Source organism: Apteryx mantelli, chromosome 8 (assembly GCF_036417845.1).
Source record: "Apteryx mantelli isolate bAptMan1 chromosome 8, bAptMan1.hap1, whole genome shotgun sequence".
Taxonomy (NCBI): Eukaryota; Metazoa; Chordata; class Aves; order Apterygiformes; family Apterygidae; genus Apteryx; species Apteryx mantelli.
In genome coordinates this window covers 17,316,623-17,329,896 of record NC_089985.1, presented here as the reverse complement: position 1 = coordinate 17,329,896, position 13,274 = coordinate 17,316,623, and the positions used below count along the sequence as shown (strand labels likewise).

The window sequence follows — 13,274 nt, the reverse complement described above, 5'->3', positions numbered from 1 at the left end:
GAAAAAACATCGCTACCTCACACAGCTTAAGACTCCTTATCACATATTCACAAAAAAAAAAAAAAAAATCCATTAAATCTCTCACACTCACATCCGTATTGTTAGGCACTGAAGTAAGGTTTTCTTTCATAGTTGGATACTTGCTTCATCTGTCACACTGATTAATTAACAGCTCACAGTATGAGCCCTGAGCTTAAATAGCCTACTGAAATGAGGAAGAGAGATCAACATTAATATTCCATAAAATGCTGAAGAGGAAAAATGCTTTCTCTAATATGAGGGGATCTGTCATCTATTGTAAAAAAAAAAAAAAAAATTAACTAATTTTTGTTTGGCTACATCACATGGTGGCTGAAAGCATACAGCCTGGGAAGGAAGATTGTAGTGGAGGATTAAAAGAAAAGTTAGAGAAGATTTTCAATGTTTTAAATCAATCTGTTTGTTGGAAAGAATCAGATCTCAAATACTAAAGAAATAATTTTCATCAGGGTTAAAAAAAATCCAGTTTATCAACACACAATAATCAAGCCTATAAACACAGTAACAGTACCTGTACAGATACACAGGGAAAAGGTATGCAATTACATGAAATGGATATTTTCTAAAACCTTAAATCTATATCTCTTTCTAGCTAAAACATTTGTAGATTCTCCACATGCACCTTCCTCAAAACTGTTAGAGTTTGGCAATTATTTTAAGAGTTTGACTTTCAACAGCTATGAGCTCTCCCCCTTTTCTAAGCCCCTGCAGTACTGCTGAGTGGACAAAAATTACAGCTGCCCGAGGAGCTGACGAGGGAGTGCGCGGCCCCTCCTCTCGAGTGCCTCGACAGTCCGCGCTCCTGCCAAAACATGCCTGCGAGCCAGCCCCAGACAAAGGCACGCAGATCCCATTTTCTCAGGGAAAAGAGACTGTGTAGAAACCACCAGTGAAAAAAGCAGCACAATGGCACATGTAGTTTCAAAAGCAAAAGCAGGAATGAATATTTCAAGAAAATTTGAAATTATATTTGATTATTCAGTAAGCTCTACAAGCGCTGTTTAACCCATAGCTCATTTTAAACTGCAAAGCGTTGTGATGGGTGGGAGGGGGAGCTTCCATGAAGTCTGAAAAGCAGTTTCAGTCATGAAAACCTTAGGTTCAGCAAGATCCAAGTTGAGAGTTCACTGCTCTTGCTCTAAATCATCTCCCGATAATGCTGTAGTACACATGCAACCAAAACAAAGCAAAACCAGCTTTAAATCAAGTGTGTTTGAATGTGTTTACTATTAAAAGTCTTCCCCCAGGGTGTCATTTAAAAAGTTGCAATGAGTTTAAAACCCTGGCACCTAAGCACTTCCAAGTTTGCAAGCTTTTCATAGCAAGTTTACCACTTTTGGCCTGTAATGCTGTCGTGACTGGCACTCATCACCAAGCTGGAACGGGTCTGCTGCTGAGCTGTGAGATCAGCACGGAGGTGAACACAGACAAGCAGAGGGGAAGAGAAAGGCAGAACGTGATTTTCTCCTTGAAATTAGTTAATCAGGAAGTTGGGATAAAGCACAACTGACAATGGGAAAATTCAAGACTGTTTGAGCTTCTCAATTTAAACATAAAAAGGATGTTTACAACAACAGTATGAAAGACTAAAAGCTATCAATTATTTTAGGCATGGATAGAAGTGATTCCAATCTATTAGGACTTAATAGCAAAGTAGCTGCTTTTAACAATAATACAAGCTCCCAGACTGGGAATTTTGGAAGCAAAGACATAAAAATGAGGGCTTACTAATCAGTAAGGTTTTCAAAACGCTCACAGCTCTGGTAATTACTGCTCATCAACATATAGCATTTTTACAAAGCCTCTGCTTATAATAGCCCTTTTCTTTTACGTGAGGCTGCCTCTGCATATCTGGCGACAAGCAACAGAACCACCCAAATTCAACCAAAGTCTTCAAGTCTTTCAGCAGAAACATTAACCTAAGATAAGCAGAACATAGGAAAGATTAATTATAAAAAGGCTAAAAACCATAATTAAATGCCCCAATTTTTAAATTTATTTGAAAAACTCTTTAAAGACATGACCCGCCCTCCCCTTCACTCCCTGGTATTAGCAGAAGACAGGTTTTGCAATTGAGGATAAAATACAGCTGCTGAGAGCCCAACGTAGCAGGCGTTACACAGCCACGCTACACCAGGAACGTCCCTGGGAAGGGCGCGCGCTGGTGCTGCCCTGGCCTGTTCGCGCTGTGGCGGTCCCAGGGGTCCCCGGGCCGCTGGCGCTGTGCGGAGGAGCCCTGCTTTCTCCCCACTCAGCATGGCAGCCTCTCCTCTGCCTGCCTGGACCCGCCGCGGGGCCAGGGCCGTTCTCCCTCGGTGCCCACCCTCGCCCTCCCTGCTCCAATGACGGGCCAGTAATTTTTTGCTAGCAAGCAAAACAACTCCAAGTTATCTACACTGATCATTATACAGGGTTTGAGGAAAACTAGTCAAGAACAATATTAAAAAAAAAAAAACACCACACAAACACACCCAAAGATTGTACTGAGAAACAACCATACTTTCCTCATCCCATATGAGGTGAAGGGCTGGGGACACAAGAACAAACCCTGAACACTGAATGTTAATTTAGCTACAAGCTTACATTTTATTTATTTTTAATTAAAAATTTCTTCACAGTCCTTTGGCTGATCCCACCATCCTCCCACTTAGAAAATCCAGGCATTTTCTAAATCGTCGTAGCCAGACAGTATCTAAGTGTTATTTGTTGTTTCTGTGCAACTTGCCATCCAGCCGTCACTTAGCCCCTCCTCAAGTCACGCTCCCACCACCGCAAAGTCCTCTCATCTGCTCTGAGAAGTGCCATCCTCCCCAGGCGCAACCATTCCACAACAAAGGCACCGCTTCCACCCTCCCTCCATTTGGTCTCCACTCTCCGCCAGATCAAACGAATGCGATGCGCTCGTCTCCCCACCCGGCTACCTGCTTCCCCTAATGAGACGCTCCCTCTCGCGGCTAGCGGCCTTCGCCCCCTCAGGCGGGCGCCCTCCTCTCCGTCCTGGGGGGAGAGGCTCGGACACTGCCATGCTACCCCCAACATGCTCCAAACCCTGTCCGTAAAGCTTTGTGACAACATCGGCAAGAGCCAGGGAGCTGTGTGCTGGCGCCATGGCCCAGGCAGCCAAGCAGCTCCTTCCCTCGCGCCTGCCGCAGCTGCGGGACACGGGGCTGCGAGGCCCCGGCCGGGGCCGTGCCCGTGCCCCGGCACCGCAGTCAGGCCACACCGAGCAGCGGGGAGCCTCCCACAGCAGTGGGGATCCAAGCTCTTGACCCATTGCAGAGGCATAAGAAGGAAGCTGCATCTATCATTTTGATCCTCTTACTGCCACAGTTTTGGGGGGTGTTTTTTTTTTCTTTCATATTTTCATAAAGCTGATCCCAACCTCCTCCTGTCCTCCACCCAGAGAAAGGAGAACTGCTCCACTTAAACACATAGATTAAAAAGAGGAAGTGATTTGATTGCCTGATTTCCTGAAGTATTGCAAGAGAAGGAGACTTAGCTCTGTGGACAAGCTCTGGAAGGAATACTAAGAGCAGAACTATATTTAAAAAGAAAAAAAAAAAAAAAAAGAGTAAGGGCTGCAGTTATTGACCAGGTGAAAGACACAGAACAGAGAATGAAATAAGAAACAAGACCAGGTTTATGAACAGGGAGTAACAAACATGCTTTAATACAGCTGGTAAACTCATTCTACAGACTACCAAAAGAGTCTTCTGGTGAGGAAAAGTAGCATCAGATTGTAGAAACACTACAGCAGTTGAAAAATACTATCACTTAAATTCACATAAATACCTGCCTCTTCCCTCGCTCTGCTAACACCATTTCTATTTGAATACTTTTAAAGATTACTTGAGGAAGATCAAATCCTAGAATTATTTCAACCTACAAAAGCCAAAACAAAATCTTGCCTCTTCATCTAATGCCCATCATTGCAACTGAGTTCATTTTAATGACCACGTGTCCTGGCAATATGTGGCACAGAGTGTGAAAAGCAAGGAGGCTTGTGTTTTATTTGGCTTTGGTACAGTGTAGGTATTTAGCATAAAATTTATTAGCATTAATGGCCATTATGTAATTAAAGCACCGTGCCTTGCAATGAACATTCAGTTTTAACATCATTTAAGCATTGATGTTTAGGGTGATTTAATTCCTGAGGGCTTTTTCCCCCTATGTCCTATAAAATAGAGAAATAACTAATGTGAGATTTTCAAGGCTATCCAGAGAATTCAGCCTTTCATGTTCCTCCATTACTTGTAATGGAGAAGGTGTAGCTGCACTTACAAGATGGATCTGAAAATCTCAAAATGTCTCCTATGAATCTGCATGAAGATTAACTCCACAGAACAGTCTTATTAAGCATATGCTTTGTAATTATAATATTCTGCAGACCACAAACTCTTCAAAGTGTCATCACAGGACCACTGAAAAAAATAGATTTGAAAAAATGTCTTTTTAGATTTAACATACCATACTTGCTTGATACTAGACTTAATTCACAAATCCGGTTTAACAAAGCAACTTTAATAAAGAAACTCAAGCATTTGTTAGGGGGGTGCTGGCATTTTCAACCCTGAATGCCAGGGACTAGAAGGCCTTAGGGACCCCATCACCTAATGCTTTGTACTTCAGGGTAAAGGGGACAGTCGATTATGTAGTCCCCCATGGCCTTTGAATGTCGCAGCCAAGGATAGACCAATTTGCAGAGCTATTGAAAACCTGCAGGGTGGTGGGTTTGGGTTTTTTTTTCCAGGGCAGATTTCAGCAGGATTAGTGCATGGTACCAATAAAGATCAGACTATTACCTAGAGCTGTATTTCTTTTCGAACAAGACTTCTGAGTATTTAGAGTATCTAAGTAAGGGGGGGGGGGGGGGAAGGTGGAGTTGGGGTGTGTGTGCACACACACATGCGTGTGTGCATGTTTTAAGACAAAATAAACTGAAAGCTGCACTATGGTAAGAGAACTGTGTTTACAGGTTCAATACTTGATTTTTCAGAGGATTATTAATACCATTATCTACAGCACTGATAAGTAATAACACTTACTGAAAAGTAAGCCTACAGCTTCCTTTCTGGAGAATTCTTTGTTTTGCATGTCTGAATAATCTCACCAGAACAGCAAACCAGAAGAGCAAGAAACAAAATACCACAGCCCTACTTGTGATTTTTAAAGGTAGGGAAAACAAGGTTTCTTTTTCCCCCCACAATATTGTCTCTCAGTTTAATATTCTGAAGAATCCAATTTCATTCAGAGCAAACTTGAAGCACAGTATACTTTACTTGAAATTCCAAAGAAAAGAATTAGTACAAAACCACTGACAGACTTTCCCTTGGGTAATCCAAGGGAAGACCAATTATTGGCTGATCTGTTGAGCATATCCTGAGCTATCAAACAAAAATCTTTTATTTCTTTGTCTTCTAGAGGCATCACAACAAAGCTGCAGACCAGCAAACGAAGCTAAGTGAGGGCAATTTGACCAATGTCTTCTGTGTCAGTTCCCCAGCAGTCAAAGCATGTTATCAGGTCTCCAAGGTATGTCCTAGAGATTAGTTGGTTCTGCTATACAATTAGTAAGTGATTAAAACAAGCTGTTTTCTTTGATTACATTAAAATACTTGCAGTAGTGAGAGCTATTACCCTCTGCAGTGGAGCGCATCTTCCCTAACTGATGTTGTTTACTAGCGTTTCATTAACAATGTGTCACCTCAGCCAAATGATCAGGCAGTACAGTGGTCTCAGCTGTAAGGGAAGCGATGGTTAACAACCCCACCTGTCTCATCTGGGCAAATAAAGCAAGCACATCCATGTCACAGAACACACAAGAGTATCTGAATGAAAGTTTTCATCTTGGGGTCTTTTTTTGTTTTTGTTCCAACCCAAGCTTGTAAGCCTTTTTCAGGGGAATTAACAAAACAGTGTAGAGACTGAAATAACAGACTAGAGTTTTTAAAAGGCTATGTTTTTGTTGTTAGATCAGGACCACAGGTAAATGATGCCTTCTAATAAAGCACATGAAAATCTCAATTATAGAAATCATTATTTTTAGGCACTATGTGCCATTTTATATTTCCAGCAGGATGTTTTTCCATCTCATCAAAAGTTTCCAATGCTGTTTAGTATTTCTGTATATGCAAAGCATATTTAAGGGCCCCCAAAAGGATCTGCTAATTAAAAAAGCCTTGTCAAGTGGTCAGACAGACTGGAACTAGAGGATTATAGGTAAGAAGGATGAAATGAAGGCTTGGAAACTATAATTTTTCTTTCTGTGGTAGCAGCAGAAGCAGCTGTTACAGACCAGGCAAATTAAAGATGTGGCTGTCTAAGCCCGCAGTCCGGGAACAAGACATTGCAAAACATAACAGCAAGTCATCTGCACCCCACTTTTTAAAAAGCCAGAAGTGCTGATCATTTCTTTTGCCCTCTCTCTCTCTATTACTCTTATCTGTCACAAATACCCTCCAGGTACCCTTCCAGCCCTTGCTCACCAGTTCTAGTTTCCTAACCCCATCTTGGTGAGTTAATAGTAATTCCTGGATCTTTGGACAACTGTTCCAGAGTGGGAGTTGTCAGCAAACAAAAAAGGACACTTCTAAAAGAAGAGCAGGTGAAATAACAGAGTTTCAATTCAGCTCTTCTTTGCATATGCAAGTTGTTCAAACATGTAAAAAACAAACTTCCCATACTGAACAATATTTACCAGACTTGATGAGAGCAGTGTCATCTGCCTGATACATTCGGTGCATAGATAAAAGAATTTTTAAGTTTTCAGATAAAGAAAATCACTACCCCATTTTTCAGATACATTGGTTAAGTGAATCTTTTATTTGACTATGTTTTGACAAAAAACAGGACCTTTTTCTGCTTGTTGATCCAGTTTCCATAGGATTTTTTTTGGGGGGGGGGGGGGAATGAGGGGGACACTCTGTGCCATGAACTAATGGGACTGTGTATTACTTTCTATGTCTGAAAGTGATGGAGGTTCTATGAACTAGTGCAACAAAACAAATGGAAAACACTAAAAAAATTACTTCAGCCTTAACCCTTTCTTCCACACTAGGTATGGACTTCTCACAATTAGTAGAAACCTTTGTTACCTTGCTTGGACAGCTTTTAGGTCAACTGGTGTTACCAACCTAGAATTTCCCTCAGTTTGCATTATTATAAACCTGTGGACTATTTCTGATCTCAGATTATGCATCATGAATGCGCATCACCTGATCATTTCTTTGTGTGTATTTGTAGTCAAAGCAAAACTATCAGCTCAGGTTTGCTGCTGATGCATTTTAAGTGCTGCTATTTCAATACTTCTCTAACAGTGTTGTTAATAATGTTGCTGCATTGAAACATTGCATCTGATTTGAGGAGCTCTCAATCTCTGCAAACAATGCTTCTCTAAAGAAGTTTCACAAATCTTAAGGAGATGCATATAACTGTTTAACAGATACAAAACTGATCTAGAAAAATTAAGTGCCCTGTTTCATGCAAGGAATTAGTAGAAGTTATCATTTTAGGTGGGCACATGGGCCTCTGTCTGAAGCTTTTGCCTGAAACTAATCAATTGCCATTTTGCATTTTCATACAAGTTTAAATTAAGAATATGAGAGAACAGCAAAAGAATTCTGAAGGTTAAACCCCATATTCAGTGTAGTCCTTTTTTAACAGCAAGAGTGGGTATTTGAGGTGGTTCTTTACATCTCCTCCCACACAGTTGCTCTGCTTCGTAAGCAGAAGCCAGCTGCTGGTTCTTTCAAGTCTAGCGGTTAGCTGACATTTATCGTTAGTTTATGTTTTCCATTCTATCTTAACAAGGAAAAGGGCTAGAAATTTACTCTTTAAGAGTGGAGATTATATCTTTATATTTCTACTTCCCCCAAATTGGAGGGGGCTGCAGCCAAGGTTTTGTGGTGGGGCATAAGCATGGGACAAGAGGACAATTTGGTGCACCAGGATCAAGAAGAGGACCCAGGAGTCCTAGCTTTACTCTTAGCAGCCTGGTCACTGGACAACACTTTGCTGCAACTCAAGAGTAGCAGCACTGATTTTGTTGTTTTCCCTTTCAATCTCAATCTCTAAAGAATGCAGTTTAGAGTGATGATTACATTTATGACTCGACAAACTTGGCGGTGTTTCTTTAGCAAATGCCACGAGCGCGCACACACAGTCCTGCATATATACCCATGATACGGTCGTTTGACAGCAAAGACAGGAGAAATGAGGAGGAGAGCTCCCGGAGGACATCACAAAACACTTCACTCTCACAGAGCAAGGAGAACAAACCAAACTGAAATCTAAGCAAACTAAGGTATCAAATCCTGCAAACAACTGCATACTGTGTCCACAAACACTGCCAAGTAAGAGCTACAGTTTAAGGGGGGGGGGGGGGGGAGAAGGGGGAAGAGAGAGGGAAAAAAAGCAGACAGCCACCCATACACACTATGTTACAGTCCTGATATCTAACTCTGTTCACAAATAAGCATACTGATACAGGTCTGTTTAAAGTTTCTTTTGTCTTTCTGAAATTTTTATCTTGAAAAGAAACTCAGTTATGAATTTTAAATATATGAAAGTGCAGATACCAAAATGCAGATACAGTACAGTGGTGTCATGGCTACTATTTCAACAGTTATTTTGAACGCCTAAGCAAAAAAAAGTTAGAAATATATTTCCTATAAAACAAGTTCATACATGAAGAAATCAGGAAAATGAGAGAGACAGAAGTGATCTAATGAACAAAATTCCCCCAAAAATCAGGGAGCGAGAAGTAGTGTAGTTAACAGGCCACAAACTTCAGTGAGAAGCTGGGCTCAAAAGTCAGTCAGTTGGCACCACTCTGTGCATATAATGGACTTTCATAGAATAGAAATCCAGAGTATGTAGCCTTTTATCTGATGATGTTTACTACCAAAGAGCCCTAAAAGGGGTAACACTAACAGAATTGCTGTAGATGTTACAAGGAACTTGGAATGTGCAATTATTCAAAGGCTCTGAACTTTCTGATGTTCTCAGGAGCCCCAGAGAAAGCCATCCTAGGTGGCTCAGTACAGAGTATGTCAGAAAATACCATGCCAGGTTTCTTTCCTAGGTCTAGGTTAAGACATTTGAAGACATGCATGGTTGAATATGATTCTTTCTTCCTAAATCAAGCGTCTATGATTGCACATCATAGACTAGGCAGTTATAAAAAAATCATACCAGCTCACACCATCTGCAGGAACCTGGTGGTGCAGCTGTTCATTGCACATGTTAGGCAAGCAACACTAAGAACTGTAAAAACAGGTCAAAGCAAAACCAAGAACCACCCAAAATGAAGACTTTCACATAGGTAACTCGAACAGACCTTGAAAACAATCTGTTCTCCAGCAAGCTGAAAGCATTAAGAGAAAAGCAGTCTGCTGCAATCCACACACAATAGGTCTTGAACATTATTTCCTTTTATTGTGTATTGCACTTATGGGGCACTAGATTTTTCTAAACAGTATCCAAAGCACACTTTCAAGTCCAGCCAAACAAACATCTGAATGTCACAGCAGCCTTTCAAGGGAAAGTTTCAGTGCTGTGAGTATTTAAAGACAGACTGAAATTTTTTAAAAGATCAAATATATCTAATGCTACATCCTCTTGTTCCTCTGAATTAAAAATGAAGAACAGCTTATGTGGAAAGTAGGTAGGATCTAATTAAGAAGTGATCTGTTCTAAAGAATAAAAGAAAAAAAAGCACCAGTCTTTAAACTAGGTGGAAATCCCTCGAGTTGGATGACAGAGTCCATTTCTTTTTGCAATGTAATTATTCAGAAATCCATGAAGACATATTTTACTGATAAGTGTTGAGAAGAAAAACATTAAAAGACAGGGGCATCCTAACAGAGCATAATCCAACCATAAGCCTTCTTGCACACTGACACAAGCTTTACAGAAATCAGACATACCTGTGCTCAAGTACATTTAAAAAAAAGTTATCTAATGTCCTAGCATGCATGCTGCACCTTTTGGAATAGACCTCACCAATTCCATTCAGAATTTCTACTTGGAGAGATGATGTAATATTCAATAATAAAATTAAGGCTTTGTATATTTTTGTATGAATTAAGAGGAAGGATTTAGACATGTCATATTGAATATTTTTTCTCCTCCAGAAAGGGTCATTTTGGCCTTACAAACAGGAATTTTTCCCTTATACTGCGGTTTTTGTTTTTTTCAGAGCAGCTTTCATGTTGACAACATTAATTCTAGTGTTCACTATGTGCAAAAAGAGCAAAATATCAAGTATACATTTAAGTGTGCAGGACAGCAAGATGATGCTTTTATGCAAGACTCAATGCAATAAGTGCAAGAATTTTCCACTGCTCCAAACAGAGCTCTTCAGCCACAACTACAATGCCTTCCTCTCTGCACATAGACCACTGCATCACTTCATTGCTAAGAGAAAAGTCCAGGTCCAGGTCTGTTCTTTACAAGACACCATAAGCAACAGAGCTGTGTATTACTGTTAGGGCTGATTAGAAAGGAAAATTTCTATTTCACAGAATGATAGAGAAGTTTGAAAAGTTTTTGTTTTGCATCAGATTAAAAAGAGGTACTTCTAAATTATTTTATTTTTCTTTTGGGCAAAGGAGGTCATGGCAAAAGAAAGGGTGAAATAGAAAACCTAGCAGCCTGATCTCTTCCCAGATGGATAGTAGTCTGACAGTTAAGACGTTCACACAGAATATTGGAAACCCAGGTTTCCAGGCCCTACTCCAAAACAAACAGAACTCTGACATTCCAGAGGCACACCATAAACACCAGGCTATCAACCACTCTGGGGCAGCAAGGGGCTTTTTTCTTCTCCTCATGCAAAAAGCCTCCCCAAAAGAGTGTCCATGGAAAAATATATTTCTTAAAAACATCTAAGGTTTTCCCCCCTTGGGGGGGAGGGGGGCAGGGAGGGGGAATAAATTGTCAACCAGATGTAGTTAGCTTTGCATACTTCTGGAAATGCAAGGAAATACTAACAGAATGAGAAAAACATACCTTCTACAAAGTTCTAATACCGCCTTTAATCATATTACAAGCATAATGCGTTAACTTAACAAATCAATGTAACACAGTTGGACCTTTAGATCAAACAGGAGAAGGAGTGAAGATTTTGATCCAACAAAAGCATATTATAGAGTATAAAAATACTGCCGTTCAAACCATGCCAAGTATTTTCTTGTGCTTGAACCCTAACAAAGCTTTCTTCTTTAAGGCAGATTTTAGGTTTTTTTTTTTTAAAAAAAGAAAAAGAAAAAAAAGGATATAGGGATTTTGTTAGGCCACTTTTTCTTTGCATTAGTAATAGTTGAGAGAAAAAGCAATCACAAGTTTGCATTTTACAGAAGACCACAAACCTCAGAAGATCAGTTTTGCCCAGCAGGTATTTCAGCCACACAATCATGTCAATATTACACAAAGCACAGCACAATTGGACATTCTTCGTACTTTAAAGGAGTTTCATGTCAGGTAGTGAAAGCTAAATCACTTATTTCTTTGCTGCTGAGTGACTTTTTCAGCATCCTCTCTTATAGTGTCATTTACATCTTAATATTCTGAAAAGATACCTGCTGCAAAAGAGCCACATAAAATGCAGCTGTAGTCCACTGCACAAGAGGAAAAAAGAGGACTGGTTATGGGGACCCCGACATCTTCTGTTTCTCACACAGCCACCTAAACTCCACTATAATTGCTGCAGGATGCAAAAAAAACAGAGAGGGCTAATTGAGTTTAAAAGCTACACAGATGCAGCTTCATCTAGGAGATGCCTCCAGGTTTGCTTGAACATTTACTAATAAGCCTAGACCACAGACAGAGGGGATGTCCAATTCCACAGACCCAGAAGGGAGAGAAGATGCTTTTCTCCCTACTCCTAACCCTGTACCAGCCTCTACCTCTGTGAAACAAAGTATGCTTCCAGGAATTTGAGAACCACCATCTTGATTTTTCTTTCCTGACAGCCAAGCTGTATACTGTTGACAGATACCAACTATCATCTTATTTACAAATTTCTATTAAATACTATATTAGCATCATCAGCCAAAATCAAGGTCCTGCCTTTCTAGGCACCCCCCCCCCCTTTTTTTTTTTTTTTTTTTTTTTTTTTGAAGTTTTCAGGCTAAGCAGGTTAGGAAGGTAAAAGAGAAATAGCCACAGAGTTTAGGAGCAGGAAAAAAAAAGTTTGAGTCCCAGGTGAGTAAGCCCTAGCCATGTTTCCTGTACAGTATGATGATTGCTCTACACTGGAAGATTATGTGCAACCAGCATGAAGTGGGAGGAACTGACAACACTGAATTTAAAAGGCTGAGCTTGGGGAACATAAGTATATGGATGCCTCTTCCTCCTGCCTTTAAGCTATTAAGTTTAAAAAAAGTGTTTGTTTACATATTAGACATTTCTCCTCAAGGGAGAGGCAGACGGAAATTTTATTAGCCTAGCAGTACAGCCATTCTGAAGCTTTGCTTGCTGTATGTACATAAAATGAAAATAAAGAAGTGTAACTCTTATTATTCACCTTTAAAGAAAAGGGGTAAAGAGAAGATCTAAGGCTGTCTCCTCAGTGTGCAGTTCCAGCCTTTAAGCTAGCTCCTTCAGGTACCAACAGAGCATGAACTACAATAAAAACTGCAGATTCAGTTCTCAAGTAATTTATCCATGCTGAGTTTCATGCAATCTTTGTATGTTAACTACACTATAGTGACTGTACTATTTGTGGGATACAAATAAAACACCTGCAGCCAGACCTTTTAGGTGGATTTTCTAGAAACACTTCTATTGGAGAGGTTGTCCCCCCTCTCCTCCACACATGCATACTCCAACCACAATTTGAACTTTTTGAACAACATGCCAACAGCATGTTGGGTTGGCCAACAAAAGCTGGAGCCTCATGCAACACTATTATGGCTCACTAAGCAGTAAATAGAAAGTGTTGCAAATATTTCATTAAAAGTAAGGTAAAGCTTCCTTTCGCAGCAATAATGTTCAGTTTCCTGCACGCAGCACTGCTAACAATATCACAGGTGACTCCTTGAGAGAAAGTTAGGGCTAATTTTTCCCCCCCATTTGGAGTTGTGGGTCCACAGGCAGGTCATAGGAAGCTACTCTTCATCTACATGTTATTAGCAATTAGCAGTCCTGTAGAAAATTAGTGTTCAGTGTTCCTCTTCTGTCATAAGTGATGATTAGCTAGCACCTGAGAAACTTTCTGCCCTTGATCAGCTGCC

The 13,274-nt window shown here is 40.3% G+C and overlaps 1 long non-coding RNA gene across 1 annotated transcript in view; it reads left to right on the top strand.

Annotated features, from left to right (window-relative positions):
• LOC106499724 (uncharacterized) overlaps positions 1 to 13,274 on the top strand; it is a 66,797-nt gene that overhangs the window by 24,942 nt on the left and 28,581 nt on the right. The window contains exon 2 of the long non-coding RNA XR_001295234.2: positions 5,461 to 5,571. This is a non-coding gene — a long non-coding RNA (uncharacterized lncRNA). The remainder of the gene's footprint in view (positions 1 to 5,460; positions 5,572 to 13,274) is intronic.